Source organism: Moschus berezovskii, chromosome 6 (genome assembly GCF_049115385.1).
Source record: "Moschus berezovskii isolate FMDL1 chromosome 6, NW_MosBer_1.0, whole genome shotgun sequence".
Lineage (NCBI taxonomy): Eukaryota > Metazoa > Chordata > Mammalia > Artiodactyla > Moschidae > Moschus > Moschus berezovskii.
The window spans coordinates 102,210,081-102,228,390 of NC_142465.1; the positions used below are offsets into that span (position 1 = coordinate 102,210,081).

The 18,310-nt window shown below is 42.2% G+C and overlaps 1 protein-coding gene and 1 long non-coding RNA gene across 9 annotated transcripts in view; one reads left to right on the forward strand and one right to left on the reverse strand.

The window, feature by feature from the left end:
- Positions 1-369: 369 nt before the first annotated feature.
- On the reverse strand, positions 370-14,222 carry LOC129536937 (uncharacterized). Its single transcript, XR_008681891.2, has 3 exons — positions 13,779-14,222; positions 10,750-10,886; positions 370-783 (listed from the first exon to the last, which is right to left on the reverse strand). It is a non-coding gene; the product is annotated as an uncharacterized LOC129536937 (long non-coding RNA).
- Positions 14,223-14,304: 82 nt separating this feature from the next.
- The window catches only part of GPR19 (G protein-coupled receptor 19), a 35,971-nt gene continuing 31,965 nt past the window's right edge, over positions 14,305-18,310 (forward strand). The window contains exons 1-2 of one of the 8 annotated variants that reach the window (XM_088837311.1): positions 14,305-14,857; positions 15,425-15,792. The gene's annotated coding sequence lies outside the window, so the exon portion shown is untranslated. The remainder of the gene's footprint in view (positions 14,858-15,424; positions 15,793-18,310) is intronic. The other 7 variants (XM_055396146.2, XM_088837309.1, XM_088837310.1 and 4 more) reach the window with 7 other exon arrangements.

Genomic DNA, 18,310 nt, shown 5'->3' on the forward strand with positions numbered 1-18,310 from the left:
GACGAAGACCAAAATTACTTAAAAGAAAACACCTGTGTGGTAGCCGCATGTCCCGGCGGGGCGGCTGAGCAAGCTCGCCTCCCAGGTGCGGTTCCTCGCAGGGGGAAGTCAAGCAGCCCCCAAAACTTCTGCGAAGGCGTCCGCTTCCTGGCCCCATTGCCCCTCCCACCTCGAGCACACGATTTTAATCCTCCCTCGAGGATGTTTACGGTGAGGCGACGCTCGCTCAATTTCACTATGCTCCTAAACCGACATAGTTTTAGAGTTTGGAAATGTCACAGTCTATTTCTGATGGTTTTTATTCAATTTAATAAATACTTACTGAGCATCTGCTATTAATTTGCTTATTCTTTCTTTCTACAAATATTTATTGAGTGCCTTGATATCCGAGACTCTGGGAATACAGAGGTAAACAAGCAGATTTACACTAGGATGACCGCTTACACTCTAGTAGGGGGAGAGGAGAAACAAAATACACAATAATACATGAGTGAAATATACATACCGGGGAAGGAAATGATACATGCTATGGAGAATAACAAGCAGAGGAGGGGGAAAGAGTGTTGTGAGGTGCCAGTGTGACTAGTGTGGTCCAGGAAGGCTTCATTGAGAAAGTGCCTTTGGAGAGATACTCTGAGGACTCCAGAGAGAGCAGCCATGTAGTATCCCTATTAAGGGAACAGCAGAGGACTTCCCTGGTGGTCCAGTGGTTAAGACTTCTCCTTCCAATGCAGGGGGTGGGGGTTCCATCCGTGGTGGGACAGCTAAGATCCTACATGCCTCCTGACCAAAAAAAAAAAAAAAAAAAACCACAACACTAAAACATAGAAGCAATATTGTAACAAATTCAAAAGACTTTTAAATTTTTTTTTAAAAAATGGAGTATGGAGAGGAACAGCAAACACAAAAGTTCTGAAGTGTGATTTTGTCTTCAAGGAACAAAGGGGAGAGAGGAGGGAGTAACAGCAGCAACATCTGCTCAAACAAAGCTCCTATGCAGGGTTTTAATCCATGACTGAATGACAGGGGAGGCCACTGAAGCAGTAGGAGGATAAAGCACTGGAATGAAGTCCTCTCACATGGGTAAGGTATTCCCCAAGGTGGTATTCTCAGCAGTGTGGAGAATGAAAGGATGAGGAAGTCACAATTCTTGCCTTTTAGGGAGTGGAGAAGGAAATGGCAACCCACTCCAGTGTTCTTGTCTGGAGAATCCCAGGGACGGCGGAGCCTGGTGGGCTGCTATCTATGGGATTGCACAGTCAGACATGACTGAAGCGACTTAGCAGCATCAGTAGCAGCATCCTAGAGGGCTTCCCTGGTGGCTCAGACGGTAAAGAATCTGCCTGCAATGCAGGGGACCGGGGTTCGATTTCTGGGTCAGGAAGATCCCTTGGAGAAGGGAATGGCTACCCACTCCAGTATTCTTCCTTGGAGAATCCCAAGGACAGAGAAGCCTAGAGGGCTACTGTCCACGGGGCTGCAAAGAGTCAGACATGACTGAGCGACTAACACTTTCATCTTAGATGAGGAGACCAGCCTCTGCACAGAAACTCCATAGATAGATAGCAAAATATGGAAGAACTCTGTTCAAAGATGGAGTACAAAGGAGATGATGTCAAGGAGGAGAAGTGAGTCAGATCTTGAAGAATGAGAAAGTGCCCTTGGAGAGATGCTCTGAGGACTCCGGAGAGAACATGAAAATTATAAAGATGTATTGGCAGGGGTGGTAATTGGGGGTTGGGATCAGACAGTGGCATGCATGGGGGTGACATGCTAGTGAAAAAGTCTGCTTTATTCAGTAAGCAAAGGAGCTTTTGGTGAAGAGAATAACATGATAACTGTTCAAACATGTCTCCTGACCAAGAGCAAGCCTGTGCCCTGAGAAACAGAGTCTAGGGACAGAGCCAAATGAAAGTTGGGTGGACAGTCCCATTATGGTCTTAATCGGAAGGGAACTGAGTTTTGCACAGAGCACAGATGTGAGGCAAAAGGGCAGAAGCGTGAGCCACGAGACCAGAGAAAGAGGGCTTGGAACAGAGAACAGGAGGCTGTCTGGTGTGAGTTACTGAGTTACAAATGCATAGCTGCAGATACTTTGTATGCAGTGATCACCACCTTGACCAGGAGTGGAGGTAACAGTTAAGGGACCCAAGCTGCATAGATGTGGAGTCTAGAAATGGAGACACAGATGTAGAGAACAAACTAACAAGGGGGTGGGGGGGTGGGATGAATTGGGAGATTGGGATTGACATATATACACTATTGATACCATGTATAAAAGAGATAACTAATGAGAACCTACCTATAGCTTAGGGAACCCTACTCAGTGCTCTGTGGTGACCTAAATGGGAAGGAAATCCAAAAAAGAGGGGATATATGTATACGTGTAGCTGATTCAATTTGCTGTACAGTTGAAGACAACACTGTAAAGCAACAATACACCAATAAATTTTTTAACTTATTTATTTGGCTGCGCAGGGTCTCAGTTGTGATACCAGGGAATCTTTGATCTTTAGTTGCAACCCTCAGGATCTAGTTCTCCGACCAGAGATTGAACCTGGGCCCTCTGCATTGGAAGCATGGAGTCTTAGCCCAAGGACCACCAAGGAAGTACCTCTAATAAAAATTAATTTGAAAAATATGGGACTATGCGCTCCCAATGCAGGGGGCCCAGGTTCAATCCCTGGTCAGGGAACTAGATCCCAAATGCCACAACTAACAGTTTGTATACCACAACTGAAAGATCTCTTGTGCCACAACTAATTGATTTGGTACAGCCAAATCAATACATATTTTCTCAATTAATTAAAAAAAATTAAAGGACCCCAAGCTGTCTTGGACAGTCAGATGTTTGGGTTCGGAAATGGCATCTGATGGCAGAGTTTGGGGTGGTTGTGATAAGCATGGAGGCATTGACATGGGAGATGACTTCGAAGGCTGACTGCAGTTGCTCAAGCAAGAGGTGTGCGCACCATGCTTCAGTCGTGTACGACTCCTTGTGACCCTATGGGCTGCAGCCCACGAGGCTCCTCTGTCCCTGGGATTCTCCAGGCAAGAATATTGAAGTGGGCTTCCATGCCCTCCTCCAGGGGATCTTCCCAACCCAGGGACTGAACCCACATCTCCTGCATCTCCTGCACTGGCAGGTGGATTCTTTACCACTAGTGCCACCTGGGCAGCCCTAAGCAAGAGATACAGGGCCTTAAGCTGTGGCGCAGAGGAAGGAATGGAAAACAAGGAATGAATGTGGGTTTGCTTAGGTAGTCAGAAAAGATACGAGGGCTGGTGAAAGATGGAGGAATGGGGGATGACTTTAAGGGTAACTGAGAGAATGGTGCCATTAAATAAGAGAAGTAGCACAAAGGGAGGACGCAGCAGAGACGGCTTGCTGTCCACCAAACTGCATTCTCACCTTCTTTCTCAGTGTCAGAATTGTAACCAGGCACACAGCTGCCCAGCTGTGCTAAATTTCCCATCCTCCTTTGCAGTTGGATGTGGTCTGATGATAGGGGTTTTCCAGCAGAATGTAGGAAATAGTGATACGTGTCTTCCAGCCTAGTGTATAAAACCTATCACATGACCCGTCCCCTTCTGCCTCTCTCTCTCCCCTCCCATGGACTGTTAAGGTGAATATTCCTGCAACCTTGGAAGCCACACATTAAAGATGATAGAGCCGCCATCAATGACTTGACCCAAGAGAAGAAAATGAATTTCTACTTTGTCGAACCACGTTAGTTTGGGTCGATTTGTTATAACATTTTATAGTCAATCTTAACTCATACAGGAGGGTAGAAAGAGAAGGGGGGTGACAGAGGATGGAATGGTTGGATAGTATCATTGACTCAATGGACATGAGATTAAGCAAACTCAAGAATATAGTGAAGGACAGGGAAACCTGGTGTGCTGCGGTGCCTGGGTCGCAAATAGTTGGACATGACTTAGCGATTGAACAACAACAACTAATACAAACGGGAAAGTCTGAGAGATAAAGAATAGGGAAGATTGAGAATTTGATTTGTTACAGTCAGTATATATATTGAAATGAACTATATCCTTGAGGGAAAAAAGAATAAGACGTTATGTTCCTTAAGAGGGTAACAGAGGAACTTCCCTGGTGGTCTAGCGGTTAAGAATCTTCCTGCCAATGCAGGGGTCATGGGTTCAATTCCTGGTCCAGGAAGATCCCACAGGCCTCGGAGCAGCTAAGACCATGCGCCACAACTACTGATCCTATGTGCTGCAACTACTGAAGCCCGCATGCCTAGAGCCCAGGCTCTGCAACTGGAGAGCAGCCCCATTCACCGCAACTAGAGAAAACCATCACGCAGTCATGGGGATTCAACTCAACCAAATAATAATAGTTAATTTTTAAAAAACAGTCATTATAATACCCACCCCACACCAAAATGGGTAACAGATAATATTGGAGACATGAATTTGACACGTAATGTAAAGGTATGGTGTGGTTGGCAGGACTCTCTGAGACCTGTCTGTATTTACAAATATGCCATCCTGTGGTCATGTATGGATGTGAAAGTTGGACTGTGAAGAAAGCTGATCGCCGAAGAATTGATGCTTTTGAACTGTGGTGTTGGAGAAGACTCTTGAGAGTCCCTTGTACCGCAAGGAGATCCAACCAGTCCATTCTAAAGGAGATCAATCCTGGGTGTTCATTGGAAGGACTGATGCTAAAGCTGAAACTGCAATACTTTGGCCACCTCATGCGACGAGTTGACTCACTGGAAAAGACTCTGATGCTGGGAAGGGTTGGGGGCAGAAGGAGAAGGGGACGACCGAGAATGAGATGGCTGGATGGCATCATCGACTCTGTGGACATAAGTTTGAGTGAACTCCGGGAGTTGGTGATGCACAGGGAGGCCTGGCGTGCTGTGATTCATGGGGTCGCGAAGAGTTGGACACGACTGAGCGACTGAACTCAACTGAATCATATGACCAGGTCAGATCCCACATAAAGTTGTCAAAGGTATGGAAAAAGTATATGCGGAATGTTCTCCATATTTTTCGTCACACTTGAACTGTGCAACACTCTTTTCTTCATTGCCCCACGCAACCTTCTCAGAGAGTTTGCTTCCTTAGCCTTTTCTGCTAAGGGATTATATGACATGGCTCCCCTTTGCTTCCTGAAGATGACCAGAGAGGGGAGAGTTGGTAGCTATCTGATTTGAACTTGTCTGACCAAATCCTCTCTCCTGGAAATTTGAAACCAGGTCTCAAAAACTTCAGTTAGTAAACTATAAGTTAGAGATGCATAAAGTAATACAGATTGGGAATTGAAAGATCAGTTTTAAGAAAGCTATCTTTGGCCCATATGTGATGGAGATGAAGGTAAAGATTGCCTGCAGTGTCAGAAGAAAGAAAGGGACATTCACAGAGAGGAGGAGAAGAGAGACCATAGGTTTTCACATTTATTTATTTATTTGACTGTACTGGGTCTTCATTGCAGCATGAGGGATCTTTAGTTGTGGCATGTGGGATCTAGCTTCCTGACCAAGGGTTGAACCCCAGGGCCCTCTGCATTAGCAGTGCAGAGTCTTAGCCACTGGATCACCAGGGAAGTCCTGAGACACCGGGTTTTAGAGAGACAAATAACACTGAGCACCCTAAACTCCCCAGTTTCTGGATCCTGCAACTCAGGAGGTCCAACTACCTGGATTTCAGTTCTGTGGGGCAGCCTGTATTTGTAAAACAATTCCATTTTGCTACAAGCTAGGTTGTTTCTATTAGTAGAACCCAAGACATCCCTGATTAATACTTTACATATTTGAAAGCAGCTTCTTTGATTTTCATCACATTTGGCCCTCATAAGACCACCATGGCAAGATAAATGCCATTATCCTCTCTTGCAGATGAGGCCCCGAGATTAAGAAGACTGAGTGTTCCAAAGCCACAAAAAGGTACAGGCAAGGCGCTAGGACCAGTGTGCCTGCCCTTCGGAAGCCTGAGTCCAGAGTCCACCGTGATGACCCTTGTAGATGATGCAATGACTTAGTGAGTTTGTAAATTTTATCACTGAAGTTTCATTGGCTTAGTTTACCTACTATTCATCGATAGAAGGTTCTGGAGAAAAGGAGATTTGAATTTCAGAAAAGAAAAATAGCATCTTTGAAAGAAACGACTCAAAAAAGTTTTAAAACTGAGCTAGGTCAGACTTTAGAGAAAAAAAAATCATCAGGCAGTTTTAATTAGAGAAATAGTTTTCATTTTTAAGTAAAATGTACTAAGAAAATGAAGTATTGCTGGTTTCATAAGAAGGGGAAATAGCAAACTCTGGTTTCACGACCTTAATTTCCATGATTGAAACATAAATGGGCAACTTCTGTGAGGAGAACATGGAATTTGGAACAAAAAACATATTCACCACCAACTCACCATTTTCAACTACATTCATTGAGAAGATACGAAGGAGAAAACCTCTCTCAATGACCATCTCAGTCTTCAGTTTACACAAACTTACAGCTAAAATAATATTGGAAAGTGCTCATTTTCTCTTCCTGACCACTCTCTGAATAACTGTTCACATGAATATTTGTTCATTCCTTCATTCATTAAATTTTTAATGAGCTCTTACCAGATGCCAGACCCTCTGGGGACATAGCAGAAAACAAAGACAGCCAAAGTCCTGCTTAATGGAATGGAGTTAATACTCAAGTGTGGAAGGCAGACAATACACAAATAAGTAAGCATAGGGTGTCATGCCATTAAAGGTGCTCAACTAGTATCATTGACGGTGCAGAGAGTAATGAAGACAGGTGCTATATTAGGAAGGACTCTTTGATTAAATGACATTTGAACAGAGACCTCAATGAAATGAGGGCATGGACTACACAATTTTCTGTGTTCCAGGCAGAGGAAATAGCAAATCCAAGAGCCCCAAGGAATGTGCCTGGGATGCTAAAGAACAATAAAGGGACTTGCAAGTTAGAGTATGTAGGGGCTGGGAGGTAGGAGATGAGATCAGAAAGAAACTAGAGGCCTGGATCATGTATACTTTTATAAGATATGATCAAAGACTTTCAATATTATTCCAATTGAGGTAAGCCATCTTTGAGCGTGGAGTTTTGATTTGACTTTGGCTAATTTTGATCACTTTGCTGTGTGGGAAGTTCTTCAAAGAAGCCTGAGAGAAGTAGGGAGACCATTGCAGTAATCCAAAAAGAGGTCATGCTGATTCAGACCAGGGTGGTAGCAATGTGTGTGGAAAAAAGGGTAGCGTTATGATATATGGGGTTTTTTAATTTTTATCTTATTTTAGTTGGAGGATAATTATTTTACAATATTGTAAAGTATTGTTTCTGCCATATATCAATGTGAATCTGCTATAGGTATACATATATCCCCCCACACACACCCCGTTGAGCCACCTACCCTCCTCCCTTCCCATCTCTAGTTTGTGACAGAGCACTGGCTTTGGGTTTCCCTCATCATACAGCGAATTCCTACTGGCTATCTATTTAACATGTGGTGACGTATATGTTTCAATGCAACTCTCTCAAATCACTGCCCCCCTCCTTCCACCACTGTGTCCAAAAGTCTGTCCTTTATGTCTTCATCTCCTTTGCTGCCCTGCAAATAGGATGGTCAGTACCATCTTTCTAGATTCTATGCTGCTGCTGCTGCTAAGTCACTTCAGTCGTGTCCGACTCTGTGTGACCCCACAGACAGAAGCCCACCAGGCTCCCCTGTCCCTGGGATTCTCCAGACAAGAACACTGGAGTGGGTTGCCATTTCCTTCTCCAATGTGTGAAAGTGAAAAGTGAAAGTGAAGTCGCTCAGTCATGTCCGACCCTTAGCGACCCCATGGACTGCAGCCTACCAGGCTCCTCCATCCATGGGATTTTCTAGGCAAGAGTACTGGAGTGGCTTGCCATTGCCTTCTCTGTCTAGATTCTATATATATGCGTTAATACATGATATTTCTGTTTCTCTTTCTGACTTACTTCACTCTGTATAATAGGTTCTAGGTTCATCTACCTCTTTGGAACTGATTCAAATTTGTTCCTTTTTATAGCTAAGTAATATTCCATTGTGTGTATGTATCACAACTTCTTTATCCATTCATCTGTCAATGGACAGATATGTTTTTAAAGATATAGTCAGCAAACTTTGCCAAATGACTGAAAATGGAGAGTGTATGGGAAAGAAGAGTCCGTAATGACCCCAAGGCTTTTTGGCCTAAGCAACTGAAGAAGGTTTGGCCGTATACTGAAATGGGGTTGACTGAGGGAGGAACAAATTTTGCTTTGAGTGTGCTAAGTGTGAGATAGACATGGACATCCAAGTGGAGACACTGAGTAAGCAGTTGTATATACGAGTCTGGAAGTCAGGCGAGAGAGGTTTGTGTTGGAGACACATATTTGGAAATTTTCAGCATTTAGATGATATTAAAGCCCTGGGACTAGATCAGATCATGAAGGAAGTGAGTTTAGATAGAGAAGAGGCCTGAGCATTACAACTTTTAGAAATCAAAGCGATGGGAAGTCTCTAAACAGAAGAGAATATAAAGGAGCCACTGATGGAGTGGAGGAGAGCCAAGAGAGAGGTGACTCAGAAGCCAAGTAAAACAAAGTGTTTCAAGGACGAGAGAGATCAAATGGTTCAAATGTTGCTGGTAAGTCAAGTAAGATGAGGACTGAAAACTGACCATTGGATTTGGTCATGAAGGTCATTGGTGATCTTGATAAGAATAGTTCTGGCCAAGTGGAGGATATGAAAGCCTGGCAGGAGTGGACTAAAAGGTAAGTCATATAATGTCCCTGCATGCTGAATACCCACATGAACAAAATATGCACACATATACCTCATCTAAATAGGGGCTGGCTAGGTTCTAATATCAGGAGGCCAGTGTGGCAGCAGGCCTGGGGTGGGGCCTGGGCACTGGCAGATGCGGAGCTAAGCATGTGAAGACGGTGCCACCCACTGACCACCTCTGCCTGTTTCACTGTATGGATTCACATTCTATCATTCCTTCAGTGTGTTTTCTTAACCTTCCAGAGAATTGTCATGTTGATAAATTACCTTAAACCTCTTGGAAAGGAATCACTTTTGGAGGCTGTGCTAAGAGAATTAGCACTGAATGAGCTGTGCTTGTGAATCTCATATTTCACCCGGTTAACGTTCTGCTTAGAAAATCATTGCTTTATTGTAAATTCTTAGCATAATAAAAGGACACTGAGTTGTGTTTCTATTCTTGACAAAAAGCCTTTTCTGACGTTGTCATAATGGTATTTTTCTCCAAATCTCAATAATCTGCTTAGGATCTTCCTGTATCAGTGAACCAATTACATCTCTAGTATCTTATGCAATTTGCAATTTGTTGCCTTTTTCCTTAACTTGGGGTTTGATTTTCTGACCTAAATGTTTCAGAGTGGTTTTCCATCTGGCTTCCTTCATCAAAGAAACAAACATCCAGAATAGTTAGGCCCTCTGTCGCCACATGAGGACAGAAGAGGGCAAGTAATAAGAATTCCCCCGCAGAGCATTCATGAAGCAGGAATGTAATTGACTTGCTGAGCTGTTTAAACAGCACAGGAGGGCAGCACAAGGCCAGAACTCTCGGCCCCAATCTGGCAAATATTCCAGACCATAACCATACTTACAGCCTACATTTCTACATGCATACAGAAGAGTTTTAAACCCCATCAGACTTAACTGAACTGTAAATCTGCATAGACTCTACCTATTGAACGTTTTCAGATCATTTTCATACATTACTCACATAATAATTTGAATTTAACATTAATGTAGTTTATCATAGCAGAGTGTTTTTAATAATTGTCTGAGTGGTCAAAGTAAGTATTATAACCCTTAACAAGTGAGTAAGTAGAAATGAAGGAAAAAGGTGGGGACTTCCCTGGTGGTCCAGTGGCTAAAACTCTGTACTCCCAATGCAGAGGGCCCGGGGTTTAATCCCTAGTTTGGAAACTAGATCCCACATACTACAACTGAGAGTTCGCATGTTGCAACTGAAGATCTGGTGTGCAACAACAAAGATCAAAGATCCCACATGCAGCATTTAAGACCCGGCCCAGCCAAATAAGTAAATAAATACCTATATCTAAAAAGATAAAAGGTAATTTGTCTCTGGTCACATGCAATTGGTGCAAAAATAATCCAAGCCTGATCCTTTTCCACTAAACTACTCTTCAGAAAGACACAACCCCATCCCTCTAAACACATATAGACATATACACTGCCTCCATGACATATTCACCTTGACTTCAGATATAGATACATGACTTTCTTTTTCCTCAGGACTGCTTTGGTAATTCTGGGTCTTTTATGGTTTCATGTAAATTTTGAAATTATTTGTTCTAGTTCTGTGAAAAATGTCATGGATAACTTGATAGGGAATCACATTAAATCTGCAGATTGTTTTGGATAGTATGGCCATTCTTAACAATATTAATTCTTTCAATCCAAGAGCATGAGACACTGGAGCAGACTTTTAATTTCAATGAAACTGCTTTCAATTGGAATCAAATGTACTCAATGACCTATATGTCCAAGGAGAAAGCACATGTCCCAGGGTTAAAGGTTCTAAAGCAGCACCGTCTGGCAGAAACATGAGAAACGTGCAATTTTTAACTTTCAAGTAGCTATATTTTCAAAAAGTAAAAAGAAACAGGTGAAATATTTCAACATATAATCAATATAAAAACTATTAATGAGATATACAACATTATTTTTTCATACTAAGTCTTTGAAATTTGGTGTGTATCTTACACTTACATCACATCTCAATTTGGATTGGTACATTTAAATGCTCAAGAGTGGAACTTCCCTGGTGGTCCAGGAGTTAAGACTTCAGTTTCCAATACAGCAGATGCAGGTTTGATCCCTGGTTGGAGAGGTAAGATCCCACATGCCTTGAAGCCAAAAAACCAGAACATAAACAACAGAAGCAATATTATAACAAATTCAATAAAGGCTTAAAAAATGGTTCACATTAAAAAAAATCTTAAAAAATGCTCAAGAGCCTCACATAGACAAAACAGAAAATATAGCTCTAAAAGACTACTGTGATGTTGAGAACACCAGAGGAGATTTAATTGTGCTGGTATTTTTCATTAGCCTCGTAACTTTTATGGTCCTCAGGTAACAAAACTGCATAGGTTTTGAGTGGTCTGTTCCTAAGCTTGTATTTTCTTTAAGTCCTGTTATTTCTAGTGTGCTGTTTAAAAAAAAAAATACTTGTTTTTTTCTGTATATACATACTTTCTTACCCTTCCTCCCAGCTAGAGGTAGTCATATGACATAGTTCTGAGCAATGAGATGTGAGGGGAAGTCTGTGAAGTCATATGGGAAAGATTTTTCACCCTGATAAGGGAGGACACAAAGAGAAAGCATTTTTCTCTTTTATTTTTCTCCTCCCTCTATCCCGTCCTTTCTCTCTGAACATTTCATATGAGAACATGATGTTTGGTGCTATGGCAGCCATCCTGAGACTGTGACAGAAGACTACTAAGTTGAGGATGGCAGAACAGAAAGGAGATGTAAATGCAATAAAGAAGCCAGCCGGGCAAAGATGAGGATGGTAGAGAGCCTAGGGTGGAGTTCTCTAGCTGTCGCAAGAGTGTTGTAGCAGAGAACATGTCCTTAATGGGCACTGCTAAATATTCACAACCAAAGTTCACCCTTTTTTTCTCCCATATGCCCCCACCCCCTTGCTAATGATTCCCTTCCATCTGACTGCAATATTTTTTCTTCAGGTGTGACAAGTGTACTATGATTACTCTCAACACTTGAAAGAGTGCAGGGCTAGAAGCAGCAGCACAGTTCTTTTGCAGTCCCTTGTTCACCAATAAAGATTTATGCACAAATACTGCAATTTGGCTTAAACATGTTTAATGTTTCTAAAATCTTTAAAATTATGTCATGAAAAAAGTTCTATCACTCAGTTTATAAGTAAGATTGAAAGTGAAAGTCACTCAGTCGTGTCCGACTCTTTGTGACCCCGTGGACTACATAGTTGATGGAATCTCCAGGCCAGAATACTAGAGTGGGTAGCTGTTCTCTTCTTCAGGGGATCTTCCCAACCCAGGAATCGAACCCAGGTCTTCTGCATTGCTGGCAGATTCCTTACCAGCTGAGCCACAAGGGAAGCAATAAGTAAGATTATATTGTACTGATTCAACAAATTTGGGGTAATTGGGAATGCATAAAAGATTCCTTGTTCAGCAGTTCCTTATGTTGGGGTCACAAAAATTCAAGAACCCACATTTACACAAATATGTGACTACAAAAGGCAGTAGTTTTTTCACTGCCTTACAATGTCAGGGTAATTACAGGAGAGCATGCTCAGTATGCTGCTAAATAAATAATATGGATAGCTATTTTTTTTTCAAGGATAACGTTTTTAGCTACTGATTGTGGAAATTCTGGAAGTCTATTTCCTGAGTTGCATGACAGACTGAATGGGTAACCAATTCATTGGTGAGTTTCTTTTACTCATTAAAAGATTTTTTTTCAGTGAACAAAGATAAAAGTTTTATTTGACCAGCTACTGGTCTTACACTAACGTTTTCATCACATGTAAATGAACCAGGAGTCTCAAAGGACTGGTAGCTCTGTATCAATTCTTCATCCAATTTCCATTCTCTATTTCCATTAGCACCATCTCATCATGTGCAATAAAAGCATTCAGTTTCTTTTACAGTTGTTGATTACCTTGACAAAGTAAGCAGTGTTTATGAGTCAGTCTTAATCACCTTAATAAGTGAACAAAGAATCAATTCAGCTTATCTACATTTCTTTCCCTTCACACACACACACAAAAAACGTCAATTCAATCCTTCTTAGAAAACTGGCTATCACCTTACCTCAACCAAATGAGTTCAACCCTAGATAATGGAGCAGGACTTTAAGTTCCTTCTGACTTTGGTACCAATTGTTGCCTTAAAAGTAAGTATCCAAATTGCTACATTTACTACACTTTACTATCATATCAAACATAATGAGAAAAATCTAGAGGTTAATTTTTTAACATTAAGGCTCTCTGAGAACCATGGTGGAAGTGCCCAGAGCCTTCAAAATTTGGCCCCATTTGCACACATGTACATACTTTTTCCTTAATTTCATGCGACCTAAAAATCTCATCTTCCTTTTGTAGAAAGTTTCCTCTATTACAAATTAAAGTCTTCAAATTCATTTGAAACCTAACAAATAGTCCAATAAAACGTCCAAATTGTAAACATCAAACTCAAAGATACAGATGTTATTATCCAACTCAAAGATACAGATCGAGGTTTAGCTGAACCTACCAGGAACTGAAAGTCGTTTAGAGCACATTAAAATGCATCATTAGAAACTCTTCCATTAAAAATACCTTAAAAAATTAACTTGCCTTGTTTTCAAACGGATCTAGTCATATCTATAATATAACCAAAGTTTCACCAGATCTTATCTTGTATCATAGCCTTCTAAGCCATGTGAAACTGATTTTGAAGGGAACTTTAAAGCCATTTTTTAAAAATTTGCTTGTTGGTGCTTTTTCCGGCTATTGCTTCTAGAGTCACCAGTTTTTAGTTTCAAAATTTGCATGGCTGCCTTCTTGACTCTGCTGCAAGAGACATTCTTAACCATGGAGGTATTGCTCGAAATTTAAGTAAGATGGGCTTAAGCGTTAGGGTTATTTGCATCTTTTCCATTACAGATTCTATTTTTAACAAGTACCTAAATTCCACCTCCGCTTTGGGGCTTAGAGTTGCTGCTTAGCACTCCTTAGTTACGGCTAAGAGTGGCGCTATCACCTTCATTACCTTCAGTACGACAGATCTGACAGGACAACGGTTTCTGAGTGTTCAAGAGCTTTCATTACCGCTCGTATTTTCCCTGGTTTCAGTCTGACACTTAACCTGTCCTGATATCAACCTCCTATCCGTGTCCCCGGCTGACAACTACACCCCAAAACGTGTCCTGACACGCCAGGCTCTTGAGGCGGGACCCAGCGGCCGTCCGAGGGAGTAAACAAAGCCTAGCGCAGGCGCAGTGGCGACAGGCGTGTAACCTGGTTTGCTAGCAGCCAATGGGATTTCTCGTATAGTAAAAAGTGGAAAAACAACAAGAATCTCCACACCGCTCTAAGGTGATACAGTGGTTGGCTTCTTCTGTTTTTACATACTTCTGACTTTTGTTTCTGAGGAACTTGTGGGGCCTTCGAGGCGTCGCAAGAAGCCCCTCCTAGAAGGGAAAACAGCCGCTGGCGTGTTGCCTACTTCTAGCCTCGTTTGTTCTCGCCGTGGAGTCTTGATATTTTAAATTTGATTACAGCATTAAATCACTGCACCTGGTGGGCGGGAGAGGAAGAAAAAAGCCTCACAACACCATAAAGAAACTCTACTCTCCGGTCTGGCTCAAACATCGCGAGATCTGCCTGCGCGAACAGCAACCCCCGCCCCCCACGACTGTGTGCGGTTGCGCATGCGCCTGACTAATTTTTTTTTTTTTTTTTAAGCGCGAAAACATTTCGAAACTTTTTGGTGGATAACAGTCAAGCTAGTTTGGCCCTCGAGAAAGGTCGGAGGATAATTCACGTTGACGCGATGGAGTCAAGCACACAACACTACATTCTTCGAGATTTTGCAGTCAGTGCTCCACATGCTTGTACGGTCGTCCCATTTTCCCTTCCTGTGTGTCTGCCGTGAATTCTCTGAGGAGAATCCAGCGAATCGAGTAGTAAAGGAGTGGACATGGGGGAGCCGTTCAGGCTTTAAAACTAGAGTGATGGGATTTATGTGTTTGGAAAGGTAACCCTGGGAGCGACAGAAAGAATAAATCTTTAAGGACCGTGAAAAAAATTTTTTTTTTTACTGGAGACCAAGGGGGATTGTGAAGTAAGGTAATGCAAAGGGAAGGAGACGATGGGAAAATAGAAGCGGTGAAGGAAGGCAGTAACTACACAGCCCAGTGGAGAGGGGAAACTAGGAAAACAGGGCTCTTGGTTGTAGAGTAGTGGTCCCCAACACTACTGTTTTTTTTTTTTTTGCACCACGGACCAGTTTTGTGGAAGACAGTTATTCCATGGTGGGTGGGGGACAGGGGATGGCTTCAGGATGAGTCAAGCTCATTATATTTATTGTGAACTTTATTTCTACTGTGATGGCATCAGCTCCACCTGAGATCATCAGGCATTAGAGCCTGAAGTTTGGGAACTCCTGCAGTAGAGAACGTTTCCCATCAGATAGTGTGAAGATGTTCGTGTTTGTAAACAAAGACAGAAATGCCCCCATATTTAGTTCCTCTTGAGTACGGTGGAAACTGGGGAGTCCCTAAGTGAGTGGGACAAGGAGGATTCTAACAGCCAGAGTCCTGAGCAAGGACTGAGGTTGGGATGAGGAAGTAGAGGAGTCAGGAATTCTGGAAGCATCTTGGGAGAACTGACTAATCTGACCTCTTTCTCTCTCAGGATACGTGGGACACCTGCACGAGCATTCAGTTTCTTCCTGCAGTGTCTGAAAGGTACTACCCACACCTGAAGTGTCCTCGCCCTGTGGGTCCTTTCAACGACACCTCAGGCAGGATGCAGTGTGGATTTCATGGAGTGGAATGGTGGAACTGAGCTATCAAGACACCGGCTTGTTACAAAAGTACATCCTTTCTGCTTTTAGCCTCCCAGAGTCACTTGGTATGAGAATCCGTCTTGATATTAGCAGCAATCTCTAGTCAACTTTTGATTTTGAGTATATTTTGATTTTTTATGTACTGTCTGGAGTACAAGGCAGAGGAACGACGCAATACGTGATTTTAGTCGACCAGCAAAGGAATTGCTTGTAGGTAAGCAATATAGCTTCATCTGTAAGAAAAACTCAGTATAGAAAGCCACAGGATTTAAGTTAGCAGTGAGGGAGAAGGATCCAGGTATCAATCAATAGAATGGAAATGCTTCGTTAAGAAAGGTCCAGTCCTGGTAGTTCCCTATCAAGAAGTTCTCCCTAGAACAGTTCACTTTTGGCAGCCTGCAGTATAGCCTAGGAAATGACAACCCACTTCCGTATTCTTGCCTGGAGAATTCCATGGACAAAAGAGCCTGGCAGGCTACTGTCCATGGGGTAACAAAGACTTAGACATGACTGAGCGACTGAACTGAACTGAACCTAGTAACTGGGCCACGTGTGTGTCATTCATGAAAATGTTCCAGAAAAAAAAAACCACGCATGCAATAGAATAGGGTTTCTGCTGTGATGCCTTCGCATTTTGGTTTTAGGGAGTGGGATCTTCCAACTGTAAGAGGTGTGATCTCTCAGTACAGTGTCACAGAAAGGGTAGAGAATTGAGAATCAGACCTGGAGTTTGATGCTAAGGTGTGACAGTCTCTCTGTGTGACCTCTCTGAGCCTCAGTTTTCCTGTGTGTCAGATAAGAACAGTAGTGTCTTCTTCATAGGATGACTGTAAAGATGAAACAAGATATTGTTGACAACTGCATGAGTTATTGGCATAACTTATAGTGTATGTTTAATAAATAAGAGTTTCCGCCTTGAGCTTCTCACCATTTATGCCTGCCATCTCACCAAAATGTGCATGCTCAATGTAGCATCTGTATTCAGAGAACCTTAGGCTAGATTCTTTACCTTGCCTGCACATTAGAATCATCTGGGGAGCTTTAGAAAGCCCTAGTGTCCAGGCTTTACCTTCGACAATTCAATCAGAATCTCTGGAAGCGGAACCTAGATATCAGTATTTTGTTAAAGCTCTTCATTTTGCTGCCAAGGTTGAGAACCACTGCTCTGATTACACAAGTGGTGCTGTCGGTACTTTCAAATGAGAATAGTGACAATCAAGGCTGTTTTTGTAGCCTTTCAGTGAATAGAGAATCACTTGGACAGGGAGGGATGGCATGTGTGGGTCACGGATTTGAATTTCTAAGAGAAAGGGTACTTTCTTGTAGGTTTCTAGGGATATAAGTAATTCAGAAGTTGAAACCGCCATACTACTTCTGTTATTGATGCCAGGATATTGTGGTTATTGGCAGTCTCGGCAGTGGAGAGTTCATGGAATTAAAAAAAAAACACACTCTAAGATGACAATCATTTCCTCTGTCAATCGCTTCCTCCCTTTCCTTGTCCTTCCTCTTTATAATATTGGCCAAATCTGTTAGAGAGTGTTGGAGAAGTACAAGAATCTGCTCCATCCCAGTGCCTCCAGCTGATTCGATCCACTTTCTATCTGACTTTGTTGTTGTTTAGTCACTCAGTCTTGTCTAACTCTTTGCAACCCCATGAGCTACAGCAAGCCAGGCTTCCCTGTACTTCACTATCTCCTGGAGTTTGCTCAAACTTATGTCCATTGAGTCAGTGATGCCATCCAACCATCTCATCCTCCATTGCCTTCTTCTCCTTCCCTCAGTCTTTCCCAGCATCAGGGTCTTTTTCCAGTGAGTCAGCTCTTTGCATCAGGTGGCCAAAGTATTGGAGCTTCAGCATCAGTCCTTCCAATGGATGTTCAGGGTTGATTTCCTTTAGGACTGACTAGTTTGATCTCCTTGCTGTCCTTGAGCTGAGTCAAACTGATTGTCTCCTAAGAATTTGGATCAGAATATTGAAAGACTGGGTCATAAGTTTTCTCCCCAGCTTTATGGAAGTGTGACTGACAAATAAAAGTTGTATATCTTTAAGGTATACAATGTGATGTGATGTATGTACACTATGATGACCACAGTCAAGCTAAATAATACCCCATCTCACATAGTTACCATTTGTGTATGTATAGTGAGAACACTTGAAATCTCTCTCAGTAAATTTCAAGTATACACTGTTATTAACTATAGTTAGCATGCTATATGTATATAAGGTCTGGAAAACTTGTTTATCTTATAATTGAAACTTTGTACCCTTGACCAGGAGTATCTCTCCCTGTAGCAAAATCCCACAGCCCTGGTAACCACTATTCTACTCATTGTTACTATGAATTTAACTTTTTTAGATTCCAGGTATGAATGAGATCATGCAGTGTCTGTCTTCCTGTGTCTGGTTTATTTCACTTAATGTAAGGTTCATCCATGTTGTCACAAATGGCAGGATTTTCTTTTTTAAGGTTGAATAATACTTCAGTATGTGTGGGTGTGTGGGGGGGAGGTATTTGTATATCACATTTTCTTTACTTATTCATCTGTCAACAGACACATTGTTTCCACATTTCTTGGCTACTGTGAATGATGCTTCTATGAACATGGGAGTGATGTTCACTTCTAGACAGTGATTTTATTTCCTTTAGTTATATACCCAGAAGTGGACTTTACAGGTGTCTAGTCCAGTACTCTTGCCTAGAAAATCCCATGGTTGGAGGAGCCTGGTA